The 14,983-nt window shown below is 43.9% G+C and overlaps 1 protein-coding gene across 5 annotated transcripts in view; it reads left to right on the top strand.

The window, feature by feature from the left end:
• Window positions 1–464: 464 nt before the first annotated feature.
• The window catches only part of LOC133157565 (alpha-1,3-mannosyl-glycoprotein 4-beta-N-acetylglucosaminyltransferase C-like), a 42,556-nt gene continuing 28,037 nt past the window's right edge, over window positions 465–14,983 (top strand). The window contains exons 1-2 of one of the 5 annotated variants that reach the window (XM_061284204.1): window positions 465–740; window positions 14,904–14,961. The gene's annotated coding sequence lies outside the window, so the exon portion shown is untranslated. Of the gene's footprint in view, window positions 741–5,679; window positions 5,812–14,903; window positions 14,966–14,983 lie in introns of those variants that run through there. The other 4 variants (XM_061284199.1, XM_061284201.1, XM_061284200.1 and 1 more) reach the window with 4 other exon arrangements.

The raw sequence follows: 14,983 nt of genomic DNA, 5'->3' as shown, positions 1-14,983 counted from the left end.
TCATGTGTTATGGCTGTGAGCAGGAAAATACAAAAATAAATAAGGAGCCGCTTGCATTTTATTAACCTTAGATAAGAGGTCACCAACTCCGGGCCTCAAGGGCACCAATCCGGATTAGCGCTCTTGAGAATCGGACTCGGTGACCCCTGCCTTAGAGCTGTGTGGCATTATTGTTTTGACCTTCCATAAACGTTTGCATTCATCGCAGCTTCTCAGATCAAGCGATTGTTTCTAGTGATTCAACTGAAGGTCTCTTTTTCTATCTCCATTGCTTATCAATATTTATGCAAATAAGCGCTTGTGCTTCTTGACAGGTGTGTCCCGCTCGGTCAGCCCAGGCTCGGTGCACACAGCTGGAGCGAGCCTTCCACTTCTCCCTCCAATCTGCTTCTCTCTCGCACCGCCCCTCCCGAGCTCTCAGCTCGGCGCCGCCGCGAGCATCCGCTCCGCAAGAGCAGCGGCAGACCGCGCTCTGAATCGGGACCGATTGCACCTCTGGGAGACAGTAAAAATTCAAACAGATCCAAGAAAAAAAAAGTAGACGGAGGCAGCGGGAGTGGAAGAGGAGCAGAGGGGAGGAGAAGGAGGCGCCGACGCCTGTGCGGACGTGCGCCGCTGGAGCCTGCGTGGCTTGCACCGCCAAACGCCCGCCCGCCCGTTGCCTTGTGACGCCGTCACCAGTGCTGTGCGATCCCGGCCATTCATTCCGGCGGCGGACATCAACGTGCGCTGACGTTGAGGTGAGTGACGCGCGCGGAGGTTCTAAGTGAGCGTCAATCAGGATGACTTTGTTATTATGGCTGACTTTACTTTGCACCATTGATGCTTTTGTACTATTAATGGAGGTTAAGTTATGGGTGGATTTGATTATGACTATGATAATCATTGATACATTTACTTGTGGCGATTCACTTAACTATTCATTCTATGGATGACTTTTAATGGGTTTCTTTATTACCGTTGATGGCTTTAGCTATTTGAATGGTTTTAATTACACACTATAATGGATTGGCTTATTTATTACTAAGGATAGCTTTGACTCTGAAAGGTTTTTCTTTTGACTAAGAGGATGACTTTACTTGTAACTATGGAGGATTTTTCCAAGGAATGTTTGATACCACTTTTTTCCAAGATGATTCCAGTATGCATATTCAATCTTTGAGTACTCTTTAATACAGACTTTTTTTTTTTCCCAACAAAGACCTTTCCGTCTGACGTTAATGATAATTTACCGATGTGTTGAACTTCCGCGCATAAAAAGTACACATATTAAATTCTCATGCACACTAATATTTATCATTAGAATACTTGTCTTTTTTTTGTGGGGCAGCACCTCCAAAATGTTGAAAAGTGATGTGTCCATCAAAAATGAGCGTTACTCTTTTGTCAAATTGTTGTAGTTTGCTTAGAAGCAGTCATGTCACTCTAAACTCAACATTTTTTTTTTCTCGGAGACATTTTTTATTCACGACCGTTTGGATTTGTGGGGCTGCCGAGGAGCGACTCGCTCTGTCCTTTTCTCTGCACTTGAATCACAGACTGTAGTTGTGAGTTTTAATCACATGAAACACCAAAAGAAGGAGTCACACATGGACAAGGTCAGGCGTCCGTCCTCCTTCACAAAGCGACGGAGGAATTGCGTCATGTTCGGGTTTCTGCCGCCGGCACCCCCATAGACCCCCCTACCCCATCTCTCCCAAGCCAAACAGTGGCTCATTACTTCCTGCCGGCCCACTAGGGGTCAACAGAGGTGAACCAAGCTTCTCAGAATACCCAGCTTGTTACGAGAAAGAGATCGTCTTTGCTTCCTTTCATTTTCTTGTTCTTCGGGGAAGAAATATGTGTCATCCCCAATTTAAAAATATATATGCCATTTAAACTCATCTACTATGTGAATGGTTCTCTTTGACCGTAGAACCAAAAAAATCCTGGAGAGAAATGACGCATCATGCTGACGAGCAAGTGGATGATGGCATTATTTGTTTTAATAGCAGGACACAATGATCCTGAGGGCAGAGTTCACAATGGACAGCTTTTGCAGTAATGCATCAAAGTATCGTCCGAGAGCCATGTCCGAATACTTTTGTCCATATTGTATCTCTATTTATCTTCAGAATTGTCTGTATATATGGAAAAACGACACTTGGATTCAAATTTGTCTCAAATGGTCATGAAAGTCAATTAGCAGCGCCCCCTCCAGTTTTTTTTTTGTTTTATTTTTTTTTACACTTGCGCTCCCAACTCTCCGTAATGAAGTACATTTGTTATCCAGGAAAACTAGACATGCGTTATCTTAATTAACGTCAGGTACTTCATTTATTTCTTACTTTTTATGCAAATGTCATTATTGTTTTGTATTTAAAAAAAAAAAAAAAAACGAATTTGAGAAACTTACATGATGGTGATTGAATTAAAATGCATTCCTTTCGTTTTATTCGCATTCCATTTCAACTGCAACATTGTGGGCAGACCTTGTCGGTGTCTGCTATCTTTCTATCACTGTATGCATGAAAGGTTAGACGGATTTTCGCAATAATGCCCTCGACAAGCGTTGGTTATCTGCGCTAGTAGAGGTCATAAAGGTCCCGATGACTCATTCCACCCGCACAATCAAATAAATGACGCTAATGCTCGTCAAGTATCTCTTCAACCTAGCACATGGTCAAATTCTGAGATAACCTCCAAAATGATTAAGGCCGTATAGTAAACGTAACACACTCGAAGGTTAAAGACAAATTAGAAAATAATTCAGTAAAATATGCCTTTTGAAAAACACTGTAGACAATCTCAGGTATTCAATGACAAAACCTCAAAGACAATTTAAAGTCAAAGATATAAACGTTAACGTCGGATTGTTTTGAAAACCACAAAGCCAATTTCGTCTCCGACAAAGCTATTATTGTTTCTTTTTAAACATCAAAGGCTATTTCGACTCGTCGACATAGCTTAACGTTTTTTTCGAAAACATCCAAGACATGTCAGAATCTTCTATGATCCTAACGTACGAGTTTTTCGAAAACAAGGGCAATCTTGTCTCCGCTGAAGTTGACACAAGCCATAGCTTCCACTTTTCATTATCTCTGCGTTGGACTTTGTGTGTTTTTAAACGACCCCAAAGCGTTGGTGTCGCTGAGGTTCAGTAACTCAATAACGTTGTTCACCAGAGAACATTTATTAGCGTCGAAACGAGAGTTTTTCATTCCGCTAACTGATGAACAAACATTTTAGACGGCCTGTCGCTTCCGTTTAGCCAGCAATCCTCGCAAGCCTGCTTTGTACCTGGCGCTCGTTTGAAGCCGCCGCCGCCACCGCCACATCGCCTCGATCAATAAACGGCAGAGATGATGAGATAACGTCCCGCGTCCCAGCTCTCCCAAACCGCAACTCCTCCTCCGCTTTCCTCAGGTGGCCATCTGCATGCCACATCAATGGCGCTCATGAATTATGGAGGCGTGTCCCGCTTCTGTCTGTCACCCGCAAGTCTAATTAGCTTGGCCTGACACTTCTTGTCATCATGCGCCAAGCAGAAGCTTGGGGGAGGTTCTGTTGTTTCGGCTGACCATGAGCCTTTCCATCAAGCCGTCCCATCCAGGTCAGGAGGCTTTGTTTGTTTGTGAAGGTGTGCAAAGTAGGATGGTGATCTTCATCGCCATCAGTGTCATCTTTATCATCCTCAGCCTGTGCTTTTCAATAATCTGAAACAATTTACCCTTAGAAGAGCCAAATGCACATTTGTTGTAACATCAAAAACAATTTAAAATCTTGAATGAACCTCGAAAAATGTTTACGTAAACGTCAGAGCCGTCAAATCTTCGGCGAACCGACCTGATGCAACTCAGTGTAATTTAATCTTATGTAATTCAATATATACCTTACCCAAAAATGAAAAAAAAAAAGCTTTTCCCACCCAAGGGTTTCTATTATTTATCGTAATTAGCTGTGTTTTTATTATCATCGTCTTGGTTTGTTTTATGTGGAAAGTGAGTACAAAACCTCCCCCGGGGACTGTTTACAAACGGCTAAACTCCCGAGCGCCCGCCTATTTGGTTGCGTTAGCCGCCGTTGTCTGCTCGGGCTGATGAAGTGCCCGCGATGTGGCTCAGGTGATCCCTGAGAGGAAGCGGAGGTGGTGCGGGGGCGATGACGGGAGGGGAGAGGTGGGTCTCCGGCTGGTCAGCTGATAGGTGCTGAGGAGCTGGGGATTTATGACCCCAGCAGAACAAAACGCTGTCTGCTGAGAGCCGGTGAAGCATAAATCAGCCAGAAGTGGGTCAGGTTGGGTCAGTGACTGGCGGTAGATCTGCTTTTTCTGTTTCCTGAAGAAAAAGCGTTCCTCTTTACAAGCTCTTCAACTCATGGTGATGGAAAATGAGGCTTCAGTGCATATATTTTTTTGTCTTTGATGACAATATGATGAATCCGAGATTTGTAATTTGCGGCGGCGTTGTTTTCCACTCCTGCCGTCTGCTCGACGTTTCTTTCCCCATTCACTTTGGTGACTCGTCTTCCTCTAGGCTCCCTGAGCCCACGTGGAAAATGGATTTAATACGTGAGGATTAGTGTTGCTCGCTATAGGCGTGCGCGTTACATTACGATGATTAATCCGGCATCGACACGGAGGCGTGCACACGCATCCACGCACAGATTAAACAATGTTATCGGGCTAACGCAACAAGTTGGAACGCCAAGTTGAGACGACTCCAGTGTGGAGATAAAGATTTGGCGGCGGCAAAGGCAGGTCATGTGTGCGTCAGTTCTTTGAAAACAACAAAAAGACTTTCAAGACACCAATGAAGTTGATGTACTGTCAAGTGTTTTGAGCCGAAAGACAATTTAATATCATCAATGAGCCTTTTAAAAATATCAAAGCTGATTTTGAAGTTGTTGTTTTTTTTTTCGATGAAGATGAAAGAATTTAATCATCATGAGTGAATCCAAAATAGACCTAAAGGACCACTGTTGTCAGTTTTGCTAAGCTCTTTTTCCGGAGTTTGCGGTCAGAAAAGTCGTAGCCGTACCAATTTAGAGTCTTCCATGAAGCTAACATGCGTGTTTTTCGTACCCGAGAAAAAGCCAGAAGGAAACATCACACAGAGATGCAAGAACCCCCAAAATCAGAGGCAGACATGCTAACCGCTAGCGCACCATTCTGCTGGCCACATGCCAGGCAATACAAATAGTGCAAATGTCTGACTTCTGATGCTAATGAACATCCCGCCAATTTTGGAGGTCGCGTTGCCTTCAGTCGAGACTGCGCAGGAAGTGAGCGGAAGCGGGAGGCGTGCGGTCCTAATGTTCTGCTCTTTGTGATGCTAATTTCCAGCCGGTGTGCAGTCAGCTGGGAACAAGTTCCCCGCCACTTAATCCAATCTGAACATTTACAAGTTTATTGTGGAGCAGCCAATACGCACAGAAGCTAACAGTTTTTCTGTCTAGCTCGCAGATGAACACTTACAAAGAACAATGAAGCATTTTCGCAAACAAAACCTTTTTAGTGAACATCGACAACAATGTCAGAAACATCCAAGACCATTTAGTCTCCAATGAAACGGTATCGTAAACATCCAAGACCCATTTTGAATGAATCTTTGTAAACATTAAAGACAAGAATGAACATAACATGCTTTGTATTAATCAAAGAGCGTCTTGAATCGATCCAACTTTGTGCTTGTTAGGTACAACAAGCGGAACCATTTTAATCATCAATGACGAATTTCTTCAGAAGTGTTTTTGCATACAACGGTCTTCAACTTTAGCTGAGTGAGTCAGCGTTTGAGAAAACATTTTCCTTTCTTCACAAGAGGCGAAAAGGTAAAGCTTTCAGAGAAAATACAAAATGCTTTTAGAAAAATACATTTATTTTTCTTGTTGTTGTTTTGGATTTTCTTTCTGCCATTTTCTTCCCCAACGGATCATAAAAGATTCCCTGAAATGTGCAGAATGCTCCTCTTTACCTTTTTAGCGGTTTATCTCCCAGGAGCCCGCTGAGATTTTTTCTTTTTGGTCTTTTTGCTCTCTTTTTTTCTCAGCTCTTTGAATTCAACATCTGTTCTCTGGCTTCAAGTCATAGCTGCCGCCGAGTATGATAATTCCTCCCCTGACAACCTTGAATGAGGCATGATGTCTCGAGCCGCGCCGTGCTACGCTCGTTAGCTCGCCGCTTAAAGACAACGGCGGGAGATCGCAATATTTTTACGACTTCTCGGAGTTTCTTCCGCTCACATTCATTTCAAGACGTGACGTAAATGCGTACGCTCTTATTTATTCCATCTAACAAGGATGATGATGGTGGACATGAGGCTTGCTGTTAGCATGACGTATCATCCAATTGTATCATGCCGTGTCGGATATTACATCACATTAGATCGTGATTGGAATGAATGAATCGTATGGGTTTGAATTATAATCGGAGCTAATTGAACCATATATCAGGGGACCAAGTTGTATCGTACGTAACGGTAATTGGAGTGAACGGAGTCACAGCGCCTGGTGTCATAAATCGTATCGTATCATATTACATTTGATCATATTGTTAGTGGAATTGGCACGATCATCATGATTGGAGTGGCGGTATCATAAGCGGAGTCAATCGTTTTGGATTTTGTCATATGGTACAGTCTATTGTGTTGTAATGGATTCCAAATACATCACATCGTAACTGGAGTCAGTTGCACGCTATTGCATCATCATCCATCACATTGCGAATCATATCGTAACGTGACTGGAATCAATCGTGTATAGCGTTGGAATTGGTTGTTCCACGTTGGATTGTCTTTTCATAACCCGATTGAGCGGTATTCGTGTTTGAATCCTATCGTGTTTTTATCTTTTACCGCGTTGTAATGGAAACGATTTGCATCCTTCACATTGCGCAATGCCTCGGAGGACGTTTTTGCATGCATTCATTCCAAGATAAACGCAAACACTGTCTTTGCCATCGTAAGAAGCGTTATCTACCGACCGGCTCGAACCTAGCGGATGTGCAACACGAGCACTATCTCGAAATGATCAAGAGGCGGCCCCTCGCCGCGACCTTGCTGTCGCACCGCCTGGACGTCGCCAACAAACGTGCGCCGATTGCCGATTGGCTTATCGCCGGTGAAATTCCCGCGCCCTGGCGAGCAAACGCGGCCTCGGCGAGATTAGGCGGGAAATTGACACTGACAGATCTCATGCATTACGGCTTCCTGGGAGGCAGCCGGGGGCCCCGACGAGGCGGCAGGTAGCGCATCCCATCAACGCCGCGCCGTGCCGCGCCGCCTTTTCCTTTCATACGCCTGCAGCACGTTGGCGGGATGAGAGCCCCGGCTCGCCCGGCTCGCCCGGCCCGCTCGGCTCCTTCTGCGACGGAGATAAGGCCAGGTGTGCTCGGAGACGATTCATTGGACTAATGTGTTTACGGCGACGGTAATGAATAGAGTGCGAGTCATTAATTTGAGCTCTTCCAGCTAAATAACAAAGCAAATATGGGCAAAACTGTTTCATTTCCCTTTGGAACTGGAAGCAGCTACTTGCCCACCTCCATGCAAACCCCCCCAGCAGCTTTCACTACTGCATCTGCGCTAATGAGATAAAACCAGGCTGCTTTGATAAGAACTCCTACTTTGTTGTTTTTGATCTGCCGTGCGTGCTGGAAAAACCAAGGGCGGAAATCCATACGTTTCTCAGCTTTGTTTTCTACCCATGGGATTTTCTTGCGAGCATTTTTTCATAAGCTACAAAAATGGATGAACTGTCAATGGAGAGTTAGTTTTGAACGCCGTTGTCACTCGAGATGAATCGTGTTGTATCGTTAAAATATTTGAATATTTGCTTGAATAAATGCCTCACCACAATTGCAATAAATGAACAGTCGTGGGATTCTCGACTTGAGTAAGCAGATGAATCGTGTATTTCGGACACTGAAGGTGCTCCGGGGGTTGCCTGGCAACAAAGCGTGCCCCTGGAAGCGACTTTTTGTGAAATGTGTAAAGTGTCAATTTTGCGAGCGTTAAAAGCGTGACCCCGCCGCTCCCCCCTCCCCCTCCCTCAACTTTGATGCCCTGTCCTCTATTGAACGTAGAGGTGCAATAAGATGCCCGAGTGTAATTGACTCATCACTTCTCTCCTCATCTTACTGCAAAATCCATTTTTGCCTGTTCAAAAGCCCTTTTTGCGGATGTGCAAAATCTGGAGTACTTTGGCCAGGCTAGTGTGTTGCTTAATCGACACGGTCAGGGAAGAGGTCATTCATAAACATTGTATGAAATGAAAGCCAATCAAAAGAGAGCAATATCATCTTTGGAAAAGGTTACATCATGCGAGAGGTTCACCGAGTGCTTTCATTATTCAGCGTATTATAATAATAAAGGGGTTCTGATCATGTTTATGTCGCTGTTGGCGGTTATGTCGAGTCATTCAATTCGTTTGTGGGGGGGGTTAGGAACTGAAAAGTGCTATGAATGAAGGAGAATTTTGGAAGTATTTTTATAATTATTCATATTTTATTTTCACTATTTTGTTGTTTTCACTATATTTTTTTAATTCTATAATTATATTTATTAAAACGACACTTCTTGCGTACTCAGTCATCAAGAACCAATCACTTCCGTTCATTTATTGGATCAGAATTTCATTTTTTTTTCGACCTTAGTGTCCATGCAAATGCACGGCGATGGTCTTAACCCACTTTGAGTGCCAAGACGCATAACAAGCTGTAGTGTTGCTCTTTGGAGAGTGACACGAGAAAGGCGGAAACTTGAAAAGAGGCCGGGAGCGCTAATGAGCCTTATTTTAAGAAACACAACACGCCTCATGAATATTTAACAGCTTGTCTCCTTGATGAACCGCAGCCACAACATGGAGCGGAAAAAAAAAAAAAAACCCACATAATGTGCAAAAAATAAAAATCATGTCCATTACGCAGCTGCTGCTAATGATTGACGTGTTCACGTGGAAACTTTGTAGCGCTCCGGCGAGTGTAAACAGAAGTTTACCGCTAACTAACGCTGTACTGAAAATCCCCGTGAAGTAAAAATAAATACGGCTTGTAAATTTGACACACCACAGAGCAGGCTGTCTGCTACATTTGAATCCTTAAAAAAAAAAAAGTACATAAAACGAGGCTTCAAAAACTGCTCTCGCAGTGCTCAAATATAATTTACAAGCCTTTGGTGGCTGGCATACAGCCACGCCACAAGGAGGCGCTCTTTTTTCCCCTTCCCTTAATTAGATTTCCTGTCTTTCTCTGTAAATCGGGCGTTATCGTGGTTGACAACGAGGCGCTCTAAAGCGGCCATGAAGTCCAGTACGCATGCTGGGGTAGCCCCATTGAGCCCCTTCAGCGTTTTATTTGAGATTCTAAAATGTTTTAAAAAAAACTTTAGCCCGATAGGAGTGAAAAAAAATCCTGGAGCAGTTCCCGCCTGTCAATCTTCCACTGTGTCACGCTGCTCAAAGCCGATTGGTCGCCGCCATTGCCACGTGCTTATTTTAATAACGCTGCAATCTCTCCTTAGTCCCCAGCCGTATATCTTCATGTCGCTCTGCGGCCGGCCGTATATTTCAGTTACGGCGCCGGCTTCATCACCCTTCAGCGTCAACGGCCTCCCGTAAATATCCGGCGCACAATTAGGCCGGCGGGACGCACACAACAAAACGAGTTAGTGAGGGCGGAGCGCCGGAAGGAGAGAAAAAAACAAACGTGGCCGCGTTCAATCACCGGAGACGGGAGCCCCGAGGAGCCCAAACAAAGGTTATTAGTGGAAAGGCGGCTTATTCTCGCCCCGTGTGGTCAATACCGTTCATGTGGACTCGTCGGAGCGTCCGGAAGAAACCATCACCCGGGTGAAAAGTGTCACGATCACAATGATCCATGGTGGTCATCCCTGTTTTTATTATTACTGCATTGCGCCCCCGGGCTCCGTGATGCTTAAATCTTTAAATGGATGCCATAAAACACACACACCCCTACACACACACACACACACAGATTTGACATTACAAAAAAAATGCTATATATTCGATAAAAGCGCTTGAAATTTTCGCAAATATTTCAAATTTTTAAAAGTATTCTAAACACATAAAAGACATTGTAAAAAAAAAAGTCAAACATTAAATAAAACTAGAATACAAAGTGAACAAAAAGACATCAACGATGGAATCATTTCTACATACAATATGAATGATTGGATTGAAAGTAGAAAAGAAATATGAATATGTAAATATTACCCACAAATATACCCCCCCAAAATGATTCAAATTAACATACAGAAAGCAGAAAAATGCTAATCTCTAAACTCTCACATGTTCTTTGAAAATAAAAGCCTGCAAATAAACTCTTGTGAAGTGACTTCCTGCTCAGCGGGCATCGGCCATGTTTCCTCACGGCTCGGCGGGTAGCATCGGTCGCCCCCCCGGAGTCCACCTGTGGGCTGATGGAAACAAGAGTGAGCTCTTGTCCGGGCCTGGGCCGGCGTGTAATGGAAATGTAAGCTCATTTCACAGAGTACCGCCCCGCTTCGGGGAAACGCAATCTCAGCGTAGTCAAAGAAACAAAGTTTCTTTGGCCAAAGTTAGCTCGCCCTCTGTTGATCAGGAACATTGAAATCATAGTTGCTGTCGACCTCATTAGTGTGTCTTAAAATCCTAATTTGAAACCGTAACTGTTCCAACAAGGCTCACCTTTTCAAATTCGGGTTCAAATTACCGTATTTTCCGCCCTATAAGGCGCACCTAAAAACCTAAATTTTTCTCAAAAACCAACAGTGCGCCTTATAGTCCGGTGCGCCTTATATATGGACTAAATTCCTAAATTTAAACTGGCCCAAAGCATTGTGTCATGAAATCAATCATAAGTGGCCCGCTGAAGACTATGAATCATGAATCAAAAAGACTATGGATCATTATTCTATGATTATAAAGTAATTTGTTTCCGTCTGAAGTTGAAATAAAAAGGATAAAATGGAGAATGATTTGATTTGGATTAAAAATCTGACATGATGCATTAATGGTGCGCCTTATAGTCCGGTGCGCCTTATATAAGGATAAAGTTTTAAAATGGGCCATTCATTGAAGGTGCGCCTTATAGTCCGGTGCGCCTTATAGGCCGGAAAATACGGTAGGTTTTAAAATTCGATTTTCAAATTGGGGTTATAATTTCAAATTAGGTTTTCAAATTAGAATTTTAAATGAGGATTTCGAACGAGGGTGACATGAACGCCTGAAGAGGGAGAACAAGCCGAGTGTGATGGGCCTTGCTCAGCATCCGTGCCCAGCCTAAAGCTCCTCTCGGGCGGGCCACCACGCTCAAAGACCTGAGCCCTCAGCTGCTTAGCTCCGAAGCAGTGGACCTTTCCAAAAGTGTGTTTCTAAACATCTTGTTAAAATGAAGAATTAACACTCAGGCACAACTCAGGCTCCGCTCCAGCTCTCCATTGATGAATTAATTGATTAAGAGGAGCCTTTTGTCCATATGGTGTATTTAGTTGCGGGAGCAGCCAAGCAGTAAATTGCCTTTTATTGGACTCACCTTTTTACTTGTGAGGGTCACTGTGCAGTCTTAACTTGCCATTAGGGTCTACGCACAAACACTACACAAGAGTGTGGAGTCTCCGCCGCAAATTCTTTATGTCGGCGTGCAATTCCGCCTTTGGCCACTAGTTGATATTGTGTGTAAAACTACTGAAAGAAGAGAAAGCAGGAAGCGTCATTTTTGCGGAAGATATTAGGAAGAGATTGCGAATGTTTCAATCCTCTCCCATCCTGCGTTTTACGCCATTTTGCCACTTTTTTGTCGACTGAAAATGACATCGCAGTCACAACCAATCGCAGGTCACCAATTTTCTGAAGCTGCTTGGTCTGGTTAAAATTTTGAATTGGGGTTAAATCTTAGTTGAATGTTTTTTTGCAACGCTTTCATATTCAGGTGTTCAGAGTTTCAAGCCCCGCTTCGGGTACATTTGTGTCGTGGGGTTGGTGTGCGACGTGACTCAGTGGCGATAACGAAAAGAAATGAGCGACATCAGCATTTGGCGCGATTTGTCGTCGTCAGCAAATCGGTGGAAATGTGATCCGGGCTTACCGTGTGTACTTGCTTCTGTATACAATGTGTTTTGCATACAGGTTGTCAATTTTATTTTGTAAGGGTGAAGATTGAGAGGTTTTTTTTTTTTCAAATCTTCATCTCTGAACATTGATTTATTATTTTGGTTTGTGTGGGATGGAAAGAATGTGTGTTTTTTTTTTTTTAGAAGGAACACACAAGCTTTTTTTGTTTTAGCTTAAGGTCTTCAAAAAACGCTGACTCACCAGATCGTCAAACGTGATTGTTTTTCAGGTGATCTTGGCTGCAATGTGACAGTATTGATCTGCAAACACAACGCACGCATTCCGAATGTGTGACTGTGTGTTTTCTCACTTCGCTCACAGTGAGAATGAGCACTAGATGTATTTTTATTACCGTAATTTTCGGACTATAAGTCGCGGTTTTTTTCATAGTTTGGGTGGGGGGGCGACTTATACTCAGGAGCGACTTATATACATATATATGGTTTTTTTCACTTTTTTGGGCATTTTATGGCTGGTGCGATTTATACTCCGGTGCGATTTATAGTCCGAAAATTACGGTACATTGCGAATCAAGTGGATGGAAAAACTAAGGCTTTCTTGGCAAGATGGTGGAAAAAGGTGTGAAGACTTTTGTTTTGGAAGTCTGCAAGGATTTTTTTTTTTTCCGTTATTTTGTTTATTTCTTCTTCATGGTAGAGCGGCTGCACCAACTGGGGCTTTTTTTTCCTCTTTGTTTGGAGACATGTGCATTTTTGTTTTTAGAATCCCAACCAAATCAGGTTTGCTGGACTTCAATGGTATTCCCGTCGAGGGTGTGCGTATTTGTTTTGTTTGTAGACTCTTGGCTCGGCGTGATGAGTTGTGACTGCCCGAGGCTGCGGCTGAGAAAAATCTGGAGGGAGGTGGCAGGCAAAGCGGGCGGCCTGCGGATTAAAGATGATATCATGCGGCGGCGCAGGAATGATGGCGGAGATACACGTGAAGTGCGGCCCAAAAATTTCTCTCACGAAAAAAATGCGGAGAGACGTTCAAATGAGTCGAGCCTTCGTTTTTTTTGCTGCTGGCTGAGGTAGACTTGAGTGGCGCACGTGCCGATTTGCATTTTCGCCCTACCAAATAACCGAATTGTGTCATAGTGACCCTGGTGCACCTAATTTAGTGTCTACTTGTTTATTTTTGACATCAGCAGGATAGGGAACAAAAAAGAAATCCCAGGGAGTGAGAAATGACTTCCTGTGGTGCAGTAAATAGTAAAAGCAAAGAGAGGATGAAGTGCACGCATTAATCCCGGAGTCAGAGCAATCTTGTAATCCACTCACTATGCTAATTGCCTGTTCTTTCTGCTGCAAAGGGGCCTTTTACAGGCCATTAAATGGCACTGAGCGCTTGACAAAGGATCACCAGCACGCGCACCCCCTCCTCACCGCGCACCGCCGCCCATCCACTCGCTCCCTGTTTTACACCCAGTCAGGCTGTTGCACGCCCACACGCCGCTTTTTCAACTCAAACGGCAGAGAGATGCCGGGAGTCGTTATTTTGATTATTTTTTTCAGATATTGTCGGCAGGACGTGCAAAATTGCATTCCCGCTGCGATGCGAAGGCGACAAATTGTACATCTTTGGAAAAGAAACACGTTTTGATCTCTGTGTGCTCGCTGGTTTGCGTGATGACTGAGTGCTGTTGTCTGTAGAAACTCATGGCAACATTAATTTTTTTGTGTGAGGGGGAAAGGGGGGGCACCAACACAGCTTTTATTTTTATGACTTGTACTCACCCACAAATCCGCATTTGGCTACCGTAATTTTCGGACTATAAGTCGCGTTTTTTTTCATAGTTTGGGTGGGGGGGCGACTTATACTCAGAGGCGACTTATATACATATATATGTTTGTTTTTTACTTTTTTGGGCATTTTATGGCCGGTGCGACTTATACTCGGTGTACGGTGGTGTGCTAATTGAACCCTTTTTTGGGTGATTTTATTGTGTGGGAGGAAAAAAAGTTTGTATCAATAGGTGTGTGCCAAGTTGAGAGCCATAACTGGGCCTCCTAAAAATATACACGTTCTTCTACTCTGGCTTTTTGAGGAGCGTGTGCGCCAACATGATTTTTATTTTTTCACTTTTTTTGTGCACGAGGGAAAAGTGGGTGGGCCAAGCTAGGTTTTCTCTTTTGTTACTTACGCACCCAAATGTGAGTATATGCACCAACACACTTTTCGGGAAAGCAGCGCTATTTAGACAAAAGTAGTGTGTTGCCGACATCTTGACATGACATAATGAGAGAGCCGTAGCCAAACAGACATTTTTTGGTAGCTGGGATTCATGATCATTTGCAGATTTTCACAGTGCAAACACATGACCTGCTGTCGACCGCAGCTCACGCCCGGACGCTCACACGCCGACTCGCCAATGTCACACAGCACGCCGCCTGCCGTGCCTCTTTAAGGTCTTTCAATATTACCGATGTTCACCTTTTACGGGTAGCTCCAGAATGAATCCCCCCTGCATCAAAAGAGCATTAACAGTACTTTATAGGTTGAGAAAAAAAAACACAGAGGTCACATAAGAGCTTCGTCACCCTCTTTCCACTGCCATCCATCACCGCCGAGGTTGAAGCGTCAGTGCCAACGATGGCTTTTGGAGCCCCCCAAAATTAACAACAAACTAAAGGCGGCCGATCGATAGATTGTGTCTGGAGAAATGATGAAGCGGCACTTCACAAGAGGGAAAATCAATGTCGCTTGCTCTCTCGTGTGCCTCCATCTTTCTTTTGCACAACTTGAGCTTTACTGCGCTTCTATATGTGTGTGTGTGTGTAAGCCATTTAATGTTCCTTTTGTTTCTTCCCTTTTAGGCCGTAAGGACCCTCTGCCACTTTGATGTGTGAGCCCAGAGATGGCCCGACAGTGGAAGTAAGTAAGTGTGGCGCTTTCG

This window comes from Syngnathus typhle, linkage group LG7, assembly GCF_033458585.1.
Source record: "Syngnathus typhle isolate RoL2023-S1 ecotype Sweden linkage group LG7, RoL_Styp_1.0, whole genome shotgun sequence".
In the NCBI taxonomy this organism is placed as follows: Eukaryota; Metazoa; Chordata; class Actinopteri; order Syngnathiformes; family Syngnathidae; genus Syngnathus; species Syngnathus typhle.
Note: the sequence above shows the minus strand (reverse complement) of the source record. Positions and strands in the feature narration are given on the sequence as shown.